General features: G+C 37.0%; 1 protein-coding gene across 3 annotated transcripts in view; it reads right to left on the bottom strand.

Annotated features, from left to right (window-relative positions):
- SYT1 (synaptotagmin 1) overlaps positions 1 to 22280 on the bottom strand; it is a 528661-nt gene that overhangs the window by 339942 nt on the left and 166439 nt on the right. The gene's annotated exons all lie outside the window — the stretch shown is intronic.

Raw genomic sequence — 22280 nt, 5'->3', positions numbered from 1 at the left:
CTACTTATAGTTCAGAATCACTTCAAATTGTCATATATATAACTGGTTAATTTTATTATTTAATATTTCCACTTAAAAATGTTTTCACTGTATATATCCAAACACAAAATGATGATACGTATGTATATTTAGTATATGTAGTATAAGATAAATAGGTGGAAAAGGATTTTAAAGTCGACGTGAAGAGCTAAAGATCAAGATTCTGTGACTGATTTTGTGAATAGTTAATCATACATCTTACATTAAAGTTTTTCAATTTGTAAATTTAAAGTTATGTCCCTCCATAACTACAAAAAGTGAGGTAGAGTGCTTTGTGTAAAGTGAAACTGCATGTGAATAATCAAGCAATCTAGGCTGACATCATTATAGAATATTCCATTATTATATTCATTTAAAAGGGAGCATGCAATTATTAGTCAATTAAATACCTGGTGCTCTAATGAGTGTCACTATAAATATTATAAGTCAGCCTTATAGATCCCATGTTAGTTTTGAATTTTGTATTTTCACTAAAGTTAAGAGCATTTCTATATATATTTTAACACATATATTTGACTATTTTCAGAGCTGAATCAATATAACCTAAATTATTATAGCACACAGGAAATTTATATACATATATCTCTCCCATCAGGGGTAAGGAAAAAAATAAGCTCACATCATTGCATAAAAAAGTACAGCTTTCAGTTTAAGGGATAAGAAAATTAAATCCTTCCCAAGAGTCAGTATCAGAAATTGCTTTAATGTAATAAAGATGTCAAGAATTTCTGCTTTGGTCTGACAAGATAGCAGCTCACAAATGACAATTTTCAGTGGTAGAGACAAGTGCCTTTTTATACAGTTCTCTTCATGTTTGGTCTTCAAAAAAGGTAAAATGAAAACCAAGAAAGAATGAAATATTTAAAAATTAGTTCATATTAGGCATTTTACTCTGTTTTAAGAGTTCTTACAATGTCCATTTTCAACAGAAGTACAAAAATATTATAATGCCAGCAGCTCTGGCGATTGGCTCACAGAGGTACTCAGTGGAAAAGATCTGAAGTGACAGCTATATTTTCAAAGCTGTATTCACAGCATCTGTTCAGTGGTAAGGCTCCAAGGTCTGCTTTCATTTTATTCCTGCCTGAAACTCAACTGTTTTATAGTAAAATGCATTCAAAAGAGCAATGTGAAAGCACACTTAGATTTGCCTGGCTGCCTCTTAAAATATGACTTTGAGTCACAATCAATTTTAGACAAGATTCCTATATATAGTTTTGACATACTGACACTTTTTTATTAAAACAGAAACTACAACAAAATTCGATGGGCATACTTACTAAAGTAACAGAGTGACATAAAGCTCTTTACAAAAAAGACAGAAAAAAAGATGTTAGAGAAAATGGAAGTGTTCTACTTAAAAAACTAAGAATTACTTGACATTATATATATTGTACATTATTACTTACCAAGGGGCAGGCTTCCCAAAGGGAAGCAGGGGAAGGATTAAGCAGTTTTTGTGACTTATGAGCCATCTGCAGGGATTGCATTTCACTATGGCTCTGCACACATATCTATCACAAGGATGAATGGGCAAGCCTGTTGTACTGTAGGGGACAAACAACTATTTTATTTTTAATCTATGCACTGAATATGGATGGGCATAGTATTTTTCTGATAGCTAATTTCTGTCTCTTGAATGTATAAACTTCTCTGTTTTAGAGGAGAAGTACAAATAGATGGGATGATTTGCACCTTCCATCATCTGTCTGGCTTTTCACTAATGTAACTGGTGTCAGCAGAGCTGACTTCAGTTTTCTGGTATTGAGACTTGGTACTTTTATGGGTTTATACAATACTTAAAAAAAAAGAAAAAGCATAAGTCTGTGTAAGTAGGTTTATACATTTTTCACAAAACTTTATACACATTCATAATCAGTAAATCTGATGTCAATAAATCTTTCACATTCTTTTTATACAGTTCTAGAAGCAGGCCTGACATGGAGAGAAAAGACAATTATCTGAGACTCAGGGCTTACTATTGTCCAACAATGGCTAGAAGTCAAAGTGGTTATTATATGTGTGGTCTCCATTATAATTCTGTTTACACATTAAGCAAGACACTACGTAGTTTAGGCACTGTAAATACTACAAATCTTTGACTTTTCTTGTTTTTGGGGGGGGGGGGAAGAACCCCCAAATATTTGAATTCAATTTAATGTCAGATATTTAAAAATACACAGCTCTGAGGGGCGGAAGATGGCGGCGTGAGTAGAGCAGCGGAAATCTCCTCCCAAAACAACATATATCTATGAAACTATAACAAAGACAACCCTTCCTAGAATAAAGACCAGAGGACACAGGACAATATCCAGACCACATCCGCACCTGAGAGAACCCAGCGCCTCGCGAAGGGGGTAAGATACAAGCCCCGGCCCCGCGGGAGCCGAGTGCCCCTCCCCCCAGCTCCCGGCGGGAGAAGAGCAGGCAGAGCGGGAGGGAGACGGAGCCCAGGGCTGCCGAACACCCAGCCCCAGCCATCCGGGCCAGAGTGCAGGGCCCTCGATACTGGGAAAACAGGGCAGCAAGAACAGTGAGCAGGCACTGGAGGCTGGGCGACAGAGGACATAAGAAAAGCGCGCGACCATTTTTTTTTTTTTTTTTGCTTTTTTGCTGCTTTGTTTTGGCGAGCGCTTTTTGGAAGTCTTAAAGGGACAGGGACCCCAATATTAGGGAAACAGGGCAGAAAGACCGGTGAGCAGAGGCCTGAGGCTGGCACCGGAGAATAAAGAAAAACGAACGACCACCTTTTTTTTTTTTAATTAAAAAAATTTTTTTTTTTTTTAATTAAAAAAATTTTTTTTCTTGTTTTTTTTTTTGTGGTCGTTGTTTTGTTTTGGCAGGTGCTTTTTGGAAGTCTTAAAGGGGCAGGGCGGGCCACTTAATCCAGAGGTAGGGAATCCGGGATCTCTGGGCACCCTAACCCCTGGGCTGCAGGGAGCAGGGAGGCCCCTTACGGAGATAAATAGCCTCCCAGCAGCTCCTGCTCCAACGCGACTCCACCATTTTGGAGTAGTTGCCCGAGCCAGGCCACGCCCACAGCAACAGCGGAGATTAACTCCATAGCAGCCGGGCAGGAAGCAGAAACCCTGTCTGCGTGCAGCTGCGCAGCACAAGCCACTAGAGGCCGCTGTTCTCCCAGGAGAGGAGGGCCACAAACCAACAAGAAAGGAAGTCCTTCCAGCCGTCACTCGTCCCAGTTCTGCAGACTATTCCTATCACCATGAAAAGGCAAAGCTACAGGCAGACAAAGATCACAGAGACAACACCAGAGAAGGAGACAGACCTAACCAGTCTTCCTGACAAAGAATTCAAAATAAGAATCATAAACATGCTGACAGAGATGCAGAGAAATACGCAAGAGAAATGGGATGAAGTCCGGAAGGAGATCACAGATGCCAGAAAGGAGATCGCAGAAATGAAACAAACTCTGGAAGGGTTTATAAGCAGAATGGATAGAATGCAAGAGGCCATTGATGGAATTGAAATCAGAGAACAGGAACGCATGGAAGCTGACATAGAGAGAGACAAAAGGATCTCCAGGAATGAAACAATATTAAGAGAACTGTGTGACCAATCTAAAAGGAGCAATATCCGTATTATAGGGGTCCCAGAAGAAGAAGAGAGAGGCAAAGAGATGGAAAGTATCTTAGAAGAAATAATTGCTGAAAACTTCCCCACACTGGGGGAGGAAGTAATCAAACAGACCACGGAAATACACAGAACCCCCAACAGAAAGGATCCAAGAAGGGCAACACCAAGACACATAATAATTAAAATGGCAAAGATCAAGGACAAGGAAAGAGTGTTAAAGGCAGCTAGAGAGAAAAAGGTCACCTATAAAGGGAAACCCATCAGGCTAACGTCAGATTTCTCAACAGAAACCCTACAGGCCAGAAGAGAATGGCATGATATATTTAATACAATGAAACAGAAGGGCCTTGAACCAAGGATACTGTATCCAGCACGACTATCATTCAAATATGACGGTGGGATTAAACAATTCCCAGACAAACAAAAGCTGAGGGAATTTGCTTTCCACAAACCACCTCTACAGAACATCTTACAGGGACTGCTCTAGATGGGAGCACTCCTAGAAAGAGCACAGCACAAAACACCCAACATATGAAGAATCGAGGAGGAGGAACAAGAAGGGAGAGAAGAAAAGAATCTCCAGACAGTGTATATAACAGCTCAATAAGCGAGCTAAGTTAGGCAGTAAGATACTAAAGAGGCTAACCTTGAACCTTTGGTAACCACGAATTTAAAGCCTGCAATGGCAATAAGTACATATCTCTCAATAGTCACCCTAAATGTTAATGGGTTGAATGCACCAATCAAAAGACACAGAGTAACAGAATGGATAAAAAAGCAAGACCCATCTATATGCTGCTTACAAGAAACTCACCTCAAACCCAAAGACATGTACAGACTAAAAGTCAAGGGATGGAAAAACATATTTCAAGCAAACAACAGTGAGAAGAAAGCAGGGGTTGCAGTACTAATATCAGACAAAATAGACTTCAAAACAAAGAAAGTAACAAGAGATAAAGAAGGACACTACATAATGATAAAGGGCTCAGTCAAACAAGAGGATATAACCATTCTAAATATATATGCACCCAACACAGGAGCACCAGCATATGTGAAACAAATACTAACAGAACTAAAGGGGGATATAGACTGCAATGCATTCATTCTAGGAGACTTCAACACACCACTCACCCCAAAGGATAGATCCACCGGGCAGAAAATAAGTAAGGACACGGAAGCACTGAACAACACAGTAGAGCAGATGGACCTAATAGAATCTATAGAACTCTACATCCAAAAGCAGCGGGATATACATTCTTCTCAAGTGCACATGGAACATTCTCCAGAATAGACCACATACTAGGCCACAAAAAGAGCCTCAGAAAATTCCAAAAGATTGAAATCCTACCAACCAACTTTTCAGACCACAAAGGCATAAAACTAGAAATAAACTGTACAAAGAAAGCAAAGAGGCTCACGAACACATGGAGGCTTAACAACACGCTCCTAAATAATCAATGGATCAATGACCAAATCAAAATGGAGATCCAGCAATATATGGAAACAAATGACAACAACAACACTAAGCCCCAACTTCTGTGGGACACAGCAAAAGCAGTCTTAAGAGGAAAGTATATAGCAATCCAAGCATATTTAAAAAAGGAAGAGCAATCCCAAATGAATGGTCTAATGTCACAATTATCGAAATTGGAAAAAGAAGAACAGATGAGGCCTAAGGTCAGCAGAAGGAGGGACATAATAAAGATCAGAGAAGAAATAAATAAAATTGAGAAGAATAAAACAATAGCAAAAATCAATGAAACCAAGAGCTGGTTCTTTGAGAAAATAAACAAAATAGATAAGCCTCTAGCCAGACTTATTAAGAAGAAAAGAGAGTCAACACAAATCAACAGTATCAGAAACGAGAAAGGAAAAATCACGACGGACCCCACGGAAATGCAAAGAATTATTGGAGAATACTATGAAAACCTATATGCTGACAAGCTGGGAAACCTAGGAGAAATGGACAACTTCCTAGAAAAATATAACCTTCCAAGATTGACCCAGGAAGAAACAGAAAATCTAAACAGACCAATTACCAGCAACGAAATTGAAGAGGTAATCAAAAAACTACCAAAGAACAAAACACCCGGGCCAGATGGATTTACCTCGGAATTTTATCAGACATACAGGGAAGACATAATACCCATTCTCCTTAAAGTTTTCCAAAAAATAGAGGAGGAGGGGATACTCCCAAACTCATTCTATGAAGCTAACATCACCCTAATACCAAAACCAGGCAAAGACCCCACCAAAAAAGAAAACTACAGACCAATATCCCTGATGAACGTAGATGCAAAAATACTCAACAAAATATTAGCAAACCGAATTCAAAAATACATCAAAAGGATCATACACCATGACCAAGTGGGATTCATTCCAGGGATGCAAGGATGGTACAACATTCGAAAGTCCATCAACATCATCCACCACATCAACAAAAAGAAAGACAAAAACCACATGATCATCTCCATAGATGCTGAAAAAGCATTTGACAAAGTTCAACATCCATTCATGTTAAAAACTCTCAGCAAAATGGGAATAGAGGGCAACTACCTCAACATAATAAAGGCCATCTATGATAAACCCACAGCCAACATTATATTGAACAGCGAGAAGCTGAAAGCATTTCCTCTGAGATCGGGAACTAGACAGGGATGCCCACTCTCTCCACTGTTATTTAACATAGTACTGGAGGTCCTAGCCACGGCAATCAGACAAAATAAAGAAATACAAGGAATCCAGATTGGTAAAGAAGAAGTTAAACTGTCACTATTTGCAGATGACATGATACTGTACATAAAAAACCCTAAAGACTCCACCCCAAAACTACTAGAACTGATATCGGAATACAGCAAAGTTGCAGGATACAAAATCAACACACAGAAATCTGTGGCTTTCCTATATACTAACAATGAACCAACAGAGAGAGAAATCAGGAAAACAACTCCATTCACAATTGCATCAAAAAAAATAAAATACCTAGGAATAAACCTAACCAAAGAAGTGAAAGACTTATACTCTGAAAACTACAAGTCACTCTTAAGAGAAATTAAAGGGGACACTAACAGATGGAAACTCATCCCATGCTCGTGGCTAGGAAGAATTAATATCGTTAAAATGGCCATCCTGCCCAAAGCAATATACAGATTTGATGCAATCCCTATGAAACTACCAGCAACATTCTTCAATGAACTGGAACAAATAATTCAAAAATTCATATGGAAACACCAAAGACCCCGAATAGCCAAAGCAATCCTGAGAAAGAAGAATAAAGTAGGGGGGATCTCACTCCCCAACTTCAAGCTCTACTATAAAGCCATAGTAATCAAGACAATTTGGTACTGGCACAAGAGCAGAGCCACAGACCAATGGAACAGACTAGAGAATCCAGACATTAACCCAGACATATATGGTCAATTAATATTTGATAAAGGAGCCATGGACATACAATGGCGAAATGACAGTCTCTTCAACAGGTGGTGCTGGCAAAACTGGACAGCTACATGTAGGAGAATGAAACTGGACCATTGTCTAACCCCATATACAAAAGTAAACTCAAAATGGATCAAAGACCTGAATGTAAGCCATGAAACCATTAAAATCCTGGAAGAAAACATAGGCGAAAACCTCTTAGACATAAACATGAGTGACCTCTTCTTGAACATATCTCCCCGGGCAAGGAAAACAACAGCAAAAATGAGTAAGTGGGACTATATTAAGCTGAAAAGCTTCTGTACAGCAAAAGACACCATCAATAGAACAAGAAGGATCCCTACAGTATGGGAGAATATATTTGAAAATGACACATCCGATAAAGGCTTGACGTCCAGAATATATAAGGAGCTCACACGCCTCAACAAACAAAAAACAAATAACCCAATTAAAAAATGGGCAGAGGAACTGAACAGACAGTTCTCCAAAAAAGAAATACAGATGGCCAACAGACACATGAAAAGATGCTCCACATCGCTAATTATCAGAGAAATGCAAATTAAAACTACAATGAGGTATCACCTCACACCAGTAAGGATGGCTGCCATCCAAAAGACAAACAACAACAAATGTTGGCGAGGCTGTGGAGAAAGGGGAACCCTCCTACACTGCTGGTGGGAATGTAAGTTAGTTCAACCATTGTGGAAAGCAGTATGGAGGTACATCAAAATGCTCAAAACAGACTTACCATTTGACCCAGGAATTGCACTCCTAGGAATTTACCCTAAGAATGCAGCAATCAAGTTTGAGAAAGACAGATGCACCCCTATGTTTATTGCAGCACTATTTACAATAGCCAAGAATTGGAAGCAACCTAAATGTCCATCAATAGATGAATGGATAAAGAAGATGTGGTACATATACACAATGGAATACTACTCAGCTATAAGAAAAGGGCAAATCCAATCATTTGCAGCAACATGGATGGAGCTGGAGGGTATTATGCTCAGTGAAACAAGCCAAGCGGAGAAAGAGAAATACCAAATGATTTCACTTATCTGTGGAATATAAGAACAAAGGAAAAACTGAAGGAACAAAACAGCAGCAGAATCACAGAACTCAAGAATGGACTAACAGGTACCAAAGGGAAAGGGACTGGGGAGGATGGGTGGGTAGGGAGGGATAAGGGGGGGAGAAGTAGGGGGGTATTAAGATTAACATGCATGGGGGGGTAGGAGAAAAGGGAGGGCTGTACAACACAGAGAAGGCAAGTAGTGATTCTACAACATTTTGCTATGCTGATGGACACTGACTGTAAAGGGGTTTATAGGGGAGACCTGGTATAGGGGAGAGCCTAGTAAACATAATATTCGTCATGTAAGTGTAGATTAGTGATAGCAAAAAAAAAAAAAAAAAAAAAAAAAAGTGCAGTTCCTGTGTGGTAACCTCCAACGAGTTCTACACAAGGGTATAAAGGGCATATAAAAGTGTAGGCAAAGGGTCTGTTTGTGTTTATACAGAGGATCAAAGCCTAATTGGGCTACCCCGAAAATGAACTAAGATACGATATGAAAAAGAACTTCCAACATCTGCACCCTCTGGAAGACTCATGCCAGAAGATGATCATCAAAAAAACCCCAACAAAGATCCACGCACTGCTACAGCTGTAGATGCACTCATCCCACCAGTTCCTGGACCTGCCATGGGAATGAGGAAGGAGATATCTAAGCTGGCCTGTGCATACAGTAAAACAACAAAATTGGACTGGATCTATACTGTTGGAACTCAACCAAGAATTTGGAGAAGTGCAAATTGTAGCGCTCCAAAGTCTTACAACTACAAACTATTTATTGTTAAAAGAACATATGGCATGTGAACAGTCCCCAGGAATGGGTTGTTTTAATTTGTCTGATTTCTCTCAGACTGTTCAAGTTCATTTGGACAATATCCACCATATCATAGATAAGTTTTCACAAATGCCTAAGGTGCCTAACTGGTTTTCTTGGTTTCACTGCAGATGGCTGGTAATTACAGATATGCTTTGGTTATGTAACTATACTCCTATTATGTTAATGTGTGTGTGCAATTTAAGTAGTAGCTTAAAACCTATACATGCTGAAGTTACTCTACAAGAAGATATATCAAAGAAATAATCAATCTTCCCATGTTTTCTTCCGCCTGCTACTTCTATAGCTTTTCTTCTTCCTTCCTAATTACAACCCTTAAATAGAATTCGTGCCTCATATCAAATTTACCGAGTATCATAATTCTTCCAAGTGGTAAAGATACCTCAAGACAAATGCTGGGCATAGAAGCCACAGGGCATAAATATGCAAAGAAGTAAAAAGCTAACTTTTTCAAACAATAAGGCTTCTCTCTCACTTACCAACTTCACATTTCCCTGTATGGCCCCGGAAGATGACTGGTTAGCCAGAGACGGGTAAGATTCCTCAAGGGAGGAACAACCTAAGACAGGCACAGTCGCAGGGGGGCCATCAGGTGAGAAATTGGGGATCAACAGAGGTGAGGCTTAGAACCTCACCCCCCCGTTCTGAGAGAAATCTTCTGCATATGTGGATGTTTTATTGCCCTGGTCTAGCTTGGATTAACACATAGTCTACAGGCACACACCTGATCATCTACATGTGCTCTCTTACAACACTAAACTATGTTTTCTACCTTTATCTTGTATCTACCTACCACTTCAGCATTTTATTAAAAATAATAATAATAAAGAGAGAAATGTGGTATCCACATATAAATCAAGTATAAAAACCAAATGAGTATTCATATTTGAACTGACTGTTTATAGTTCATAATGCATGAGCAAAACCGAAAGTTTCTGTGATGACTGCCCTTGTACTGTTCACTATGTAACTTATTCATTATGTAAGAATTTGTTCTACATGTAAAAACTTGTTTGTTATGCCTCAGAAGATTGGAGACTGACAAAAATTAGGCTTGGGGTGGAATAATGATTGTGCATTGAGCATTGACTCCCCTATACAGAATTTTATTGTCGTTAACAACCATTTGATCAATAAATATGAGAGATGCCCTCACAAAAAAAAAAAAAAGGACAGACTTCCAATGGTAAAATAAATTAGTAACCGGGATGTAATGTATAGCATAAGGAATATAGTCAAGATATTGTAACAGCCTGGTAGGGTGATAGCTGGAACCTAGAATTAGGTATATAAATGTTCTACCACTGTGTTGTACACTTGAAACTCATGTAATGTAATACTGTGTGTCAACTACCCTTCAATAAAAAAAAATTATTAATAAAAAAAAAAAAAAAAAAAAAAAAATACACAGCTCTGCTTTTTTATTTTTTAAAGGGGTCTTAATTTCAAGACTGCTGAGTAATTAATATTTACATACAAACTTTGTTTTAAATATCTGAAGTATTTCATTTCGATGAAAATACTGACTTTAATGGAGCTTTCACTGATCCATCACTGAGCTAACCGTCTATTTAGGATTGGATTTAAAGTGTGCCCTGAGAATCGTGCGACATGGCCACTTGCAAACATTAGCCCTCCAGCCCCAGGGGTACTGGTATGGTGACAACATCTCTGTCCCAAGTTTTAAATTTCAGAACTGCAAAATATTGATAAACCTGAGTTCCCTTTCCTGGACACCCTCCTACTGAAATGCCAGACTGTGTGGTTAGAACATAGTTACAAAGTTGATATGCTAGTTCTCTAGCAAAGATATCAGTAATCCTGAGGGATTTTTGTCTTAAATTATTATTCTTGGAACAGCAGTCAGCAAGCAGAGATTACTTTAATAAAAGACACTAACCAGGTCATTAGTGACTGACTGTAAGTTTTAAAACACAAAAATAAAGCATTGTATGATTCTTAGACCAATGAGACCAAACAATTAGATATTAACATTATTGCAACAGTGGATTAAATTTGAATATAGAGTATGAATTAGATAAAGGTATTATATCAATGGCAAATTACTTATGTTTGATACTGATCTGTGCAATGTAAGAGAATGTCCTGCTCTTGGGAAATACACTGAAAGGTACACTTTTATATATTTTTCACTAATGTATTTAGGGTAAGGCACATCATGTCTTTAATATACTCTAAATGGTTTAGAAAAATATATGAAGTGTGTACATGTACACACACACATGTATAAACATATATATGTCTATGTTTACTTGTATTATGAGAGACAGTGAGAGAAAATGATACAGGAAAAACTGTAAACAATTGGATAATCTACGTAAAGGGCATATAAGAACTTTTTGTGCTATCCTTGCAAATTTTTATGAGAGTTTGAAGTAGCAAAACAAACACTGCCCCAAAAGACTGAAAAAACTATTTTTTAAGAAAAGTAAATTAAAAAGCACCATTTTTCAGTATTTCTACAAAATATTACATTGAATTGTGGCTATTTTTATTTTGCTCTTTAAGTAGAAGCTGGTTTCATCCTGTCTATAACTATAAAAGTTAATTATGTCTATGTAGATAACTACTGGAGAGTATCAGGCAGTAAAAGGGAAATAATCCATCAGCTAATAGAATAGCAAACAAAGGTCCTATAAATAAGTGCAATCAGTACGGGCCCCTGTGGTGCCTCTGGTAAGAACAAGATGGTAATAGGGAATGTGGGCTTCCCTTGAAGGGCAATAAAGGACAGTAGAAGGACAAAGATACAGCCTCATATTTAGGGCGAAGGAATTTTTCTACTTTTTTCTTTACTGTGCCTACCTATTGACAGCCACTTTGGAAGCTTCATTCTACAACCCTGTCCTCATTATGATAGAAGCAAATATTTACCAACAACGATTGAAAAAGAGGGCAGGATGAAGCGTCTACTCATTTTTCTGTTGTGACACTTTATTATACAAGTCAAAACGCACGAAAACATTTGCTGGCCGTCAGAGTTACAATGACCACATAGTGGGTTCAACCATGTTTAACATTTTCATTATATTCAACATAATTGTTTTAGACTGGGGGGCTGAAAACGAGGCAGAATGGCACTGAGTCAGGAGAGTCAGTGTGTACCTTCAAAAGGAGGATGGGAATTAATTAAATGAGAAGCTTGAGGAAGTTAATTAGGACTGAGTGAAGATAAGGACACTATCAAAGCATGGGAAAAAAACTATTAAAATAAAAAAGTTTCAGCAGAAAGTCACTAGTCAAATAGCATTAAAGGTGTATCTGAGAGAGAAGAACTGGAGGCATGTGAGTGACGGGAGCAGCATTACCCCTTCGGGGGCTTCCATGACCCTCCAGCCCCTTGAATGGTCCTGCCACATAAATGTTTGTTAAATGGAGAGTATTGTATATCGACAAGAGTAAACTTTAATGCCACACCATTCTGGTCTGTGTCTCCCTCTATCTAGTGTGTGACTTTAAACAAATCACTTAATCTATTTTTTTTTTTATCAAGGTATCACTGATATACAATTTTATGTTCAGGTTTCACATGCACAACATTGTGGTCATTACATTCCCCCCATTATCAAGTCCCCATCACATACCCTATAACAGTCACTGTCCATCAGCATAGCAAGATGCTTTAAGAGTCACTACTTGTCTTCTCTGTGCTATACTGCCTTCCCGTGATGCCCCCTACATTATGTGTACTGATCATAATACACCTCAATTCCTTTCTTCCTCCCTCCCCACTCGCCCTCCCCCACCCCTCCCCTTGGGTAACCGCTAGTCCCTTCTTGGGTTTTGTGAGTCTGCTGCACTTGTTCTATTTTGACCTCAATTTTATCAGCTGTGAAATGAGACAGTGGGAAAAGGTGATTATTCAAGGTGCCCTCCAGATCTGAATATTTCTGCATATAGTCCACTTTATTAAATGCGCAACTCTGAACATTTTGTAGAAGAGAATAGGGAGTATTAGTTTTAAATGAAGAGAAATGGGGAAAATAGAGAAGGCGACTAAAAAAGCAATGCACTGAGCAGAGTAATGGGAAGCGAGTCCCACTGAGAGGCGTTAATATGGAAGAGAGACCACAAGAGGCGGCACGGGGCTTCTGTGCATGTGATGTGACGTTTACATGAACTACTGATAGAGATCTTCATCTGTTCTTTTCATTATCATCAGAGTGACTGCGCACTCCGTGCTCCCACAGTTAGAGTCCTCAAATGAACAGAAATGGAAGGTTTTCCAAAAAACAGCTGTCAAATGTCAGGAGTTCATGTAAATGTTCTTCTCCTATAAGGTTATAGAGTTGGAACTGATTATCTTAGAGAAAGGAAAGCTGACGTAACTTTTAAGATTTATATTTTATCCCATGAAGAGCTGTTTTAATGCAAAACCCACCAGGCACAACTGCTTATATCTCTATGAAGCCTTTGATGATTAACACTTGTTTCCTCATGCATTTTCTTTCCTACAAGCTTGTCAAGCACTTACATACCATACCACAATTTTTCTCATCATCTCATTTTCCCCAGTTCCATTAATCCTGACTTTGAATTAACAACTGGAGGTGGCCATGTGCTTTATGATTGTGTTTCTCTAAAACAAGGTGGTACTTAAAATGAGTTAGATGATCAATAAATAACATGTCAGTTGATGGAGATGGGCAACATGTACTTTGAGCTCAGAGAAAGCACTGGAGTGCTGAGTGACAGGTACTAAAATCAGTCATGGCTGGTGCTTCTGGGACCTCTGCAAGGCCCCTTACCTTGCTTCTCATTGTCTATTCCCCTAGGCATTTTGGGGAAGAGGGGCAAGGACCTATTATATGAGGATGAAAGGTATACCTTTCTTTAACGAGAAAGGTCTACTCAAATAGCATTAAAGGCCCCTGACACTGTGACTTGAAGTAAGCGCGCCACTGGAGGCCGATCCACTGCGGAGGTGAGCAGGGGCCGCTTCCTCCGCTGCATCAGAGCAGCGTTTCTTAGAATGCTAGGTTGATATCAAGACCACTGATCAAAATTCCCCTGTAAGAAAGCTAGAGGGTCCGTGATGGCAGAATCAGTGTCTCCGGGGGCAGGATGGGGTAGGAAAGAGGAGGAAGGGGAGAGAACACGAAAGACCTGGACTATTCTCAGAGGGTTTTGATTTCTATACAGATTCTGATATTCCAGCAATTAGAGACTGTTGAGATAAAAATGGATACTTACAAAAAGGCCAGCTTTAGAAAGGGAAAAGCTAACTAAATATCTTTACAGGTAGCTGTAGAAACTTCACATTCTTAACAGAGCAGAGGATCTTGGTGAAGGGCCAATAAATGAAAATAGGTTAGTTCAGCTTTCCCAATATTTTGAGGTAGGGTGGGGAGAGGGGAGCAGCACATGCTGTGTACACACTTAAGGCTGATGGAGAGAAAATAATTTACTTAAACCTGAGTTTGCTGCAAATTCAAACCCAGCAAAATGTCACTGAATAATTGGGATGTTTGGACAAAGCCAGTTGCAAGTTTAGGGCCAGCCATGATAAACCACAGCCTAGAAGAAGTGGTCTTTGTTCTCCTCTACTTAATATCCCTGGGGGGAATAATTGTAGAGAAAAAAATAGGAAATGAGTGATTTCTTAAGTTAAACTTGTTCTGAAGACATCATCTTCTTTGTCTTTCTTACCTATAAGAAAGTGTATATATAAATATAAAGAGTGCACAAATATAAACAACAATACAGATTGTCTCATAGGTCTTCTGGACCTGGACATTTATATGAAAACTGCCCTCTTCAGAGATTCACTGTGGGAGGCTATGTGCTTGTTTTTAGAGATGCAGTGTGATTTTAAAAAGTAATTATAACTTCTATTGAATAAGCTGCATGCATCAGATTGCATATACTTATCACATGCATCTTCACAAGGACGCGGTGAGGTAGGCATTAGATCTCTATTTACATACGAGCAAACTCAGTTCACAACTTCTTTGGAGTTAGTAAGTGGTGGAGCGAGGAACTAGACTCAGCTCTGTCTGTATCTGGATCCTGTTTTTTCCCTTGCAACAAAGTCTCTGTAGTGTTGGAATGGACTTTGTTTGACAAGGTAGAAAATCTATTTTCTAAATTTTTGTCTATCACTTTTCAAATGTGTATCGCTGAAGCAATCCGTATAAGTTTCTGCATCCTAATTGCTTCATCTGTAAAATGGGATAACAATCTATCCTAAGGAAAAAGACTGTATTAACTGGTTTACTGAGTCTCATCAATTTCTAAAAGTAATTGAATACATCTAATCTTAGAGGAACAAGAATCTTAAAAATAGATGCCTTTCAAAAGAGTATTCAACATGCAACCTTTTAAAAATTCATCAGTGAAGTTTCACCCGAATATTATTATTCCTCCATTAAACAAAAGATTCCAAAATCAATACAACAGTTTAATCTATTTACAGGATTTAGTATTGTGGAATTACCTTCAGGATATATTTATAAGAAACAGAAAACATTTATTATACTATTTTTACCTCTAAACATTTACTTCTATATAGTTCACAAAGAATTACATTAGGCAGGAAAAAAAACCTGTATGGTCATGGAAGTCTAGAGATACATTTTCTCTTAATTAAAGTCTATGAAACTGGAGTGAATATCTAAGTTAAGATCTAATTACCAGAGGAGTGGGTAACATATTATGTGATGACTTAAAAACACAGAAGTCTGTGAACTCTAATAGCCCCACACTCTCAACTCTAAATGGATGACAGCTCTTTAATTCTAAAAGCTTAGAAGTAAAAACAAAGAAAAAAAACCAGAAACAAAAACAAAAAGTCTTTATTTCATGTGAAACATATTTTAAAGCTCATTCTTTAGGTATGGGAGTTAGTAATGGTAAGAACTGCAAAGAATGGAATGGGATTTCCATTCTGAAAAAGCAATACACATGAAGTCATAGTTTCAGGGCGTTGTACTCTTGATTCCTCCATCAATGGATGAAAACAAATTCATAAATAGAAAGGGAAGACGAGACTAAGAAAGAGGCTTGTGTCAGTAAGAACAAACCACCTAATTCTGATAAAAATATTGTTCTTCCTGAAACGACCATGCATGCAATCCTACAAAATTCTAAATTAGTGGTTTATTTAGAGACTTCAAAGATGTTTTAAAAAAAACCTAAATAAATTTGATAGAAATAGAGAATATCCATTAAATCACATAGGGAATGCATAGGTAAGTCACAGTAAATTTGTCACTAGACAAAGCAATTGGTAGCTAGCATTACAGATTTGGGAGACAGTTTCAATAAAATTTCACTTAAAAATTGATACTATTTTACTTAAGTATGAAAATGATTCTCATTTCACCCACAAAATGACATAATGAATTAAATAACAGCAGATCAAGTGAGGCAGTAACATGGGTGAGCTGTTTTCTCAGCTTTCTACTCTTTGATCCTTCAGTTGTCCAATGTGAATGGCAACTAATTTTTACTGACAAAAAGAAAATGATCAATATTAATTCCTGAGAAATAATTCCTTGGAACAAATTTCCTTGGAGCATATGAGTGTTTGGTCCTTAGAAAACTCAACTGATGAGACTAACCTTCAATTTGAAATTAAAATTCTTTTGGAATCACATACTAAAGCAAGTGAATTTTGACTGTTTCTCAATGGTACCATTGTGGTATTTGCACAGAATCCCATAGCACTGTAACTTCCTCTTAAGTTCAAGGTCATGGTATTTTTGTAAACAAACTGATTTTATTATGATCACTTTAGTATCTTTGATATGGGGGAGAATCAGAAAATAATCATATAAGAATTCACTTTAACAGACTCTAATGGAGTCTATGTAATGTCACCTACCACCTGTGGATTTCTAATTTTATGAACAATCATAACAGGAACTAAAATGTCAACATAATGAAATCATTTAAAAGCAAATTATATTAAGAACAGTAAACTTGGTTGGCAGAGGTTGATGGGAGAAGCACAGAACTTTTTCTAGTTGAGTACAAATCAGTCTTCTTGTCAATACATTGGCGGTAACCCCAAGTGAAGCCACGGTTCCATCTGTCAATCAGGCAAATCTCAACAAATCTTGGGTTTCTGTAGTATTATTCTAAAAGTTGTGTGGAACAAAAAGAAATGGAAGAAAAGGTCCCTGTGTGCAAAATCTCAGTTCATATATCATAGCACTTGGTACATTATGTTAACCCCATAATTGGGGTTTCTTGCTGTTTAACCCCATGACAATGGAAGCTCTCCAAGAGATCTTATCTAATTAATCTTCAATTACAACACCAAGTACTGGTTCACATAACACATATCTGAAATTCTAAACAAATGTTTGTTGAACTAAATTCTTGAAGAACCTGGTCTCCTTTCTCTATGAAGCATCCTTTCACTGAAAGTTTACTTTGTCAATTTAATTTGGTGGTGCAGCTGAATCATGGGGCTGCAGTTACTCATAGGCAGCCTTACTATTAGCTATGCTCTTTTTTTATGTGCACATGAAAAAGTGACAATTTCTACAGGGTTTTTAGTTATTAGGTAGGGTAGGACAATAATTTTCACTTATCTCCCATGAAATTTACTTATTTAGATTAACAACCTATTTTCATAAAGACTTATATAAATCTTATAATTAAAGAAATTGTGTGACTCTCAGTAGAAAGGGAAAGGGGTCCAGGAGATACTTTGCCATGTATGGGCATATACTCTAGACCTAATTTCACATGAGTAGGAATTCCAAAAGCAGAATATTGTATCTTAGTCTGTATCATCCCACTTTTTCTCTTTTCCAGGTGGATAACTGCTAATCCACAAACCTTAGCCTCTTGCCCATTATGCACTCATTCATTTTTCTCTTAAGTTCTGTGAGAAAGATTCAGGGTTAGTTGGGTGATATGTTTTTTATGAAAGTTACATGATAGGTAACTGAGAAGGATCTCCGCTTTAACAGGGAGTTAGATCTGACTGACTTGATCAATTAGGAATATTCAAGCCAAAAATATAAAGCTCTTCTGAATTTTCTGATGAACTCTAATAGATTACCATACTCCTAAAAGGTTGTTTCTATGTCATACAGTATCATAAGAAGCAAATGTCACAAAAATAAGTTAACATGAAGACCTGATCAACACATTATGCATAGTGAACTATAACCTCCAATTTTATATTATTATTTAAAATTGATCAGAAGTATTTGCAGGGGGTATATAATAAAATCTACATGCTCTTTTAATTAAGTTATGAAAATATTCCTTTCAACTTTAGAAAACAGATTTTTAACATGGGTGGAATCAAGTAATTGCGGTGTTAATAGTTAACTTCGTTGTGAATGATGCTATTCTGATGATTATTTCAATTTCAAATTTATTGTGGAAGCTTATTCTAGTATATGTTATTTAGAAAAATAAATCCTTAAATTATTTAGAAAAATAAATCCTTAAAAAATAAATAAATAAATCCTTGCTTATTCTGTACTTAACTATGCATGTTTTATTTTTTCTGGAAAATACACTTAAATCTCCATCTAGACTTTTGCATCTTACATAAACTCCTAAAGTCTGGATGATAGTTGTGGGAGGTGACAGTGCCTTGGAGATAAGAACTGAGGCAAGACTGTTAGAGAGGCAGTGCACACCTGAGGAAATGTGTGTCATCTAAACCTTGTCATTATTTATAGAATATATAGGCACTTTAGGACGAAGTAGAGCTGACAATAGCATTTACAGTGCCACTTTATTTAAATGTAAAAGTGTTTAAATAGTTGTTCTTTTCCCGTTTATTCTGTGAAGGCCTCACCAAAGCAATTGGTGCAATTCCCTTTTATTTGTTCATTCAATATATTTTGCAGACAGACTCTGTTAGGCAAGGCACTTATCAAGCATTGCTCCACATACGAAAACAGGAAATCTCAAGGAATTTCTGCACTCAAGAAGTTTGAATCCCGAAGATCAGGTGGAAGTGGGAGTTGCACAGGCTAACTATGATGAGTTCCCTCTATTATTCAAACTAAAACTCAGTGGGTCAGCGAAAGCCCTGTGGCGAGCAGGACTTTGAGGATGCTCATTCTTGTGTGCGTTCTGATAGGGAGAAGTGTCTCAGCTTGTAGGTTTGGTTTTAGAGGAGAAAAGCACTGTGCGTGTTTGGGCTCTAGACAGGAGGCCGGTATGGCAAGAGAATAAGGTAAGCATGGTACGGTAAGAGAAATAAGGCCGGAAATGTAGATGGGCCCCTGTATAGGCAACCTTAGAATGAACTTGCAGAAGGCAGCAAGGAGCAAACGCAGATTTCCCAAGAGATCAATTGACTTTCTCAGATCAATATGGCAAACCAATTTGGCAGTCAGTATTCCTTTGATTAGGTAATGTTTTGTTTAACTTTGGGCTACAAAAATATTTGAACAAAATATTGTAGGCAAATTTTTACAAGTATATAAGACTTTTTTGTTTCATGAATATATTCTTAATACTGACATTCATGACACATGGAAGAGAAAGATATTGCCTGATTTAAAATCACAAAATTTTGTATAGTTGATTTTATATGGCACTGACAATCTGCACCCCAGAGGGAAAAAGAAAAGTATGGACAGTGAAGCAAGTCTGACATAAAAATGAAATGCTGAGGCACTTATAATTCCTAGAAATTGCACGATGCAGATGGTTAGGAGCAGTGTGACATTCAGTTAAAGTTCCCTTCCACACATGGTTGAGAAAAGAAGAGCATTATCTTTTTAATTAATTTAAATATTTATTTTTAATTAAGTATAGTTGACATGTAATTTTTTAATCCTCATGACCTACTTATTTATAATTGGAAATTTGTACTTCTTTATCCCCTTCACCTATTTTGCCTATCCCCCAATTTAGTTTTATCCTTTTTCATGTAGCTGTCTAGTTTTCCCAGCACCATTTATTGAAGGATTGTGTTTTCCTCATTGCATATTCTTGTCTCCTTTGTCATAGATTGACTATAGAAGTGTGGGTTTATTTCAGGGCTTTCTGTTCTGTTCCATTCATCTATATGTCTCATTTTATGCCAGGAGCATTTTGTTTTGATTATTATAGTTTTGTGGTATAGTTTGAAATATGGGATTGTGGTACCTCCAGATTTCTTGTTCTCTCTCAAGATTGCATTGACTATTTAGGGTCTTTTGTGGTTCCATGCAAATTTAACTATTATTCATTCTAGTTTTATGAAAAATATTATTGGTATTTTGACAGGTATTACCCAAATCTGTAGATTGCTTTGGTTAGTGTGGACATTTTCACAATATTAATTCTTCCATTCCATAAGTATGGTATATCTTTCCATTTATTTGTGTCATGTTCAATTTCTTTCATAGATATCTTATTGTTATTAGAGTTACAGGACTTTCAGCTCTGTGGTTAAATTTATTCTAGGTATCTTATTCTTTTTGAAGAGGTGTATTATCTTGATATCATAGTTGGATATAAAATTATCTTTACTTATAAAATGTTACTGTAGGACTTCTTAAAGATACCTTTATTACAGCTATAGTTGATTAACTTGCAATTGCCATGCACCCTCTATGTTCACACTTAGCACATCTGTATAAATAAAACCTCAGTCAAGATTCATTAACTAGAGAATAGCATTTCATGCATGGACAATATTGTGATTTTATTAATTTTACAAGTGGTGCTAAATTGATGACCAGGTTATAAGTTGCAAATATTTCTGAATCTTGTTGAAAGGAAGAAGGCAGAGTATGTTTGGTTTCATATTCTATTTGTTCTTTCTGTGGCTCAGTTTTGAGAAGTATTCAAAAAATATATTTCCTACAGTCCTACAATTTGCCAGGACCTACATTATCACTGAATTTTGTTGTTGTTGTTGTTACTGATTTGTACAGTGTAGTACACTAGCACAGGATGTAGACTAAAAAAGACAAGGAAACAGTTTGCTCTATGGATGCTGATATATGGAGTAACTTTCCCAGATTCTTTCAATGAACTCTGCACTAAACAAAAACAATTCACAACACACAAGGTGGAATACTGAAAAGTTTGGAAACATAATTGATATGTACATTAGTAGAAATTACCTAGGAATGAGAAAACATCTTCCTTGCATGCAGGACTTCAGAAGCCAGATATATGTTGTGCAGCTTCCTGAACAAGATAGTAATGTGTCAACCACTGACTATAGGAAAAAGAAATATTTGTGTGACTATTGTCAACATAAAAGACTCCTTTGAAATAACACTTTTAGAAAATCTACTACTGTTATTGTTCCATTCTGAATGGCAGGAACTCCCACATACATTTTCTATTCTTATTCCCATCTCAACTACTCTCTTGCTCTTGAGACAAGGTCAGTGGTAAAGTGTAGTTTCTACTTAAGGAAAAGCAAAAAATCTTCACCCAGTTACACAATCATCAGGCAGATACATTTCATTGCTTCCCAATACCATGTTCAGAAAAATAGGCACATTTAAGATAAAAATTAAGACTGTATTATTAACCATTTATATGTTATTCCTAAATGGTTAGTATTATATTATAATCTTTTTTACTTTTGGGGGATGGGGTCATTGATAGATCCTCAAATTTTTTTATTTAACAAAGATGTATTGATAGTCCTACATGCCACAGATACAAAGGTTAACAGTATACACATGGATTTTACTCTCATGGCACTTACAGTCTCTGCAAATGGACATGAATGCTTTAATTTTCTCTCTGGAAAAGACTTTGAATGGCAATCACTTCTATCCACATTCATTTATTTCTGTGTTTTTGGGTTTGGAGCCTCTAAAGCATTAGGCTGGCCAAGAGTATGTGTTATATTGGCACACTTATACTGAACATTTTAGAAGAATAATAATATGAAAAAAGTATGTTTAAAAACTTATTTTTCTGTTGGAGTAAGGAATATCTGATAAGGTCTGACAGGGCTAATAGAACACAAATAACTACAGGAAGGGAATTTGAAGTGGCTTGTCAACAAACTGAACAAATTGTATTATTTTTCTTAAGTCTTTCTAAGATATTTTTCATGGACATATCTTTGAGATAAAAGCAATCATGTATTTCTACAATATTACTTGAGCACACAAGCAATAATCTCATCTTATGGATTTGATGGTATTCAATATGTTTCTTTTGTTCCTTTGTTGTGATAAAATAAACAGATCTTTATCAATTCATATTATGACTTTGCAAAGAAATGGGCAAGCTCAAATGCCTGGAAATGTATTAGGAGATATATCCATCCACAGAAAGGCAACTGACCATTACAACTCAGCCAGTGGTGAATGAAAATTCCATGGATAAACTGATCTCTGTTTA

Source organism: Manis pentadactyla, chromosome 10 (genome assembly GCF_030020395.1).
Source record: "Manis pentadactyla isolate mManPen7 chromosome 10, mManPen7.hap1, whole genome shotgun sequence".
In the NCBI taxonomy this organism is placed as follows: domain Eukaryota; kingdom Metazoa; phylum Chordata; class Mammalia; order Pholidota; family Manidae; genus Manis; species Manis pentadactyla.
Note: the sequence above shows the minus strand (reverse complement) of the source record. Positions and strands in the feature narration are given on the sequence as shown.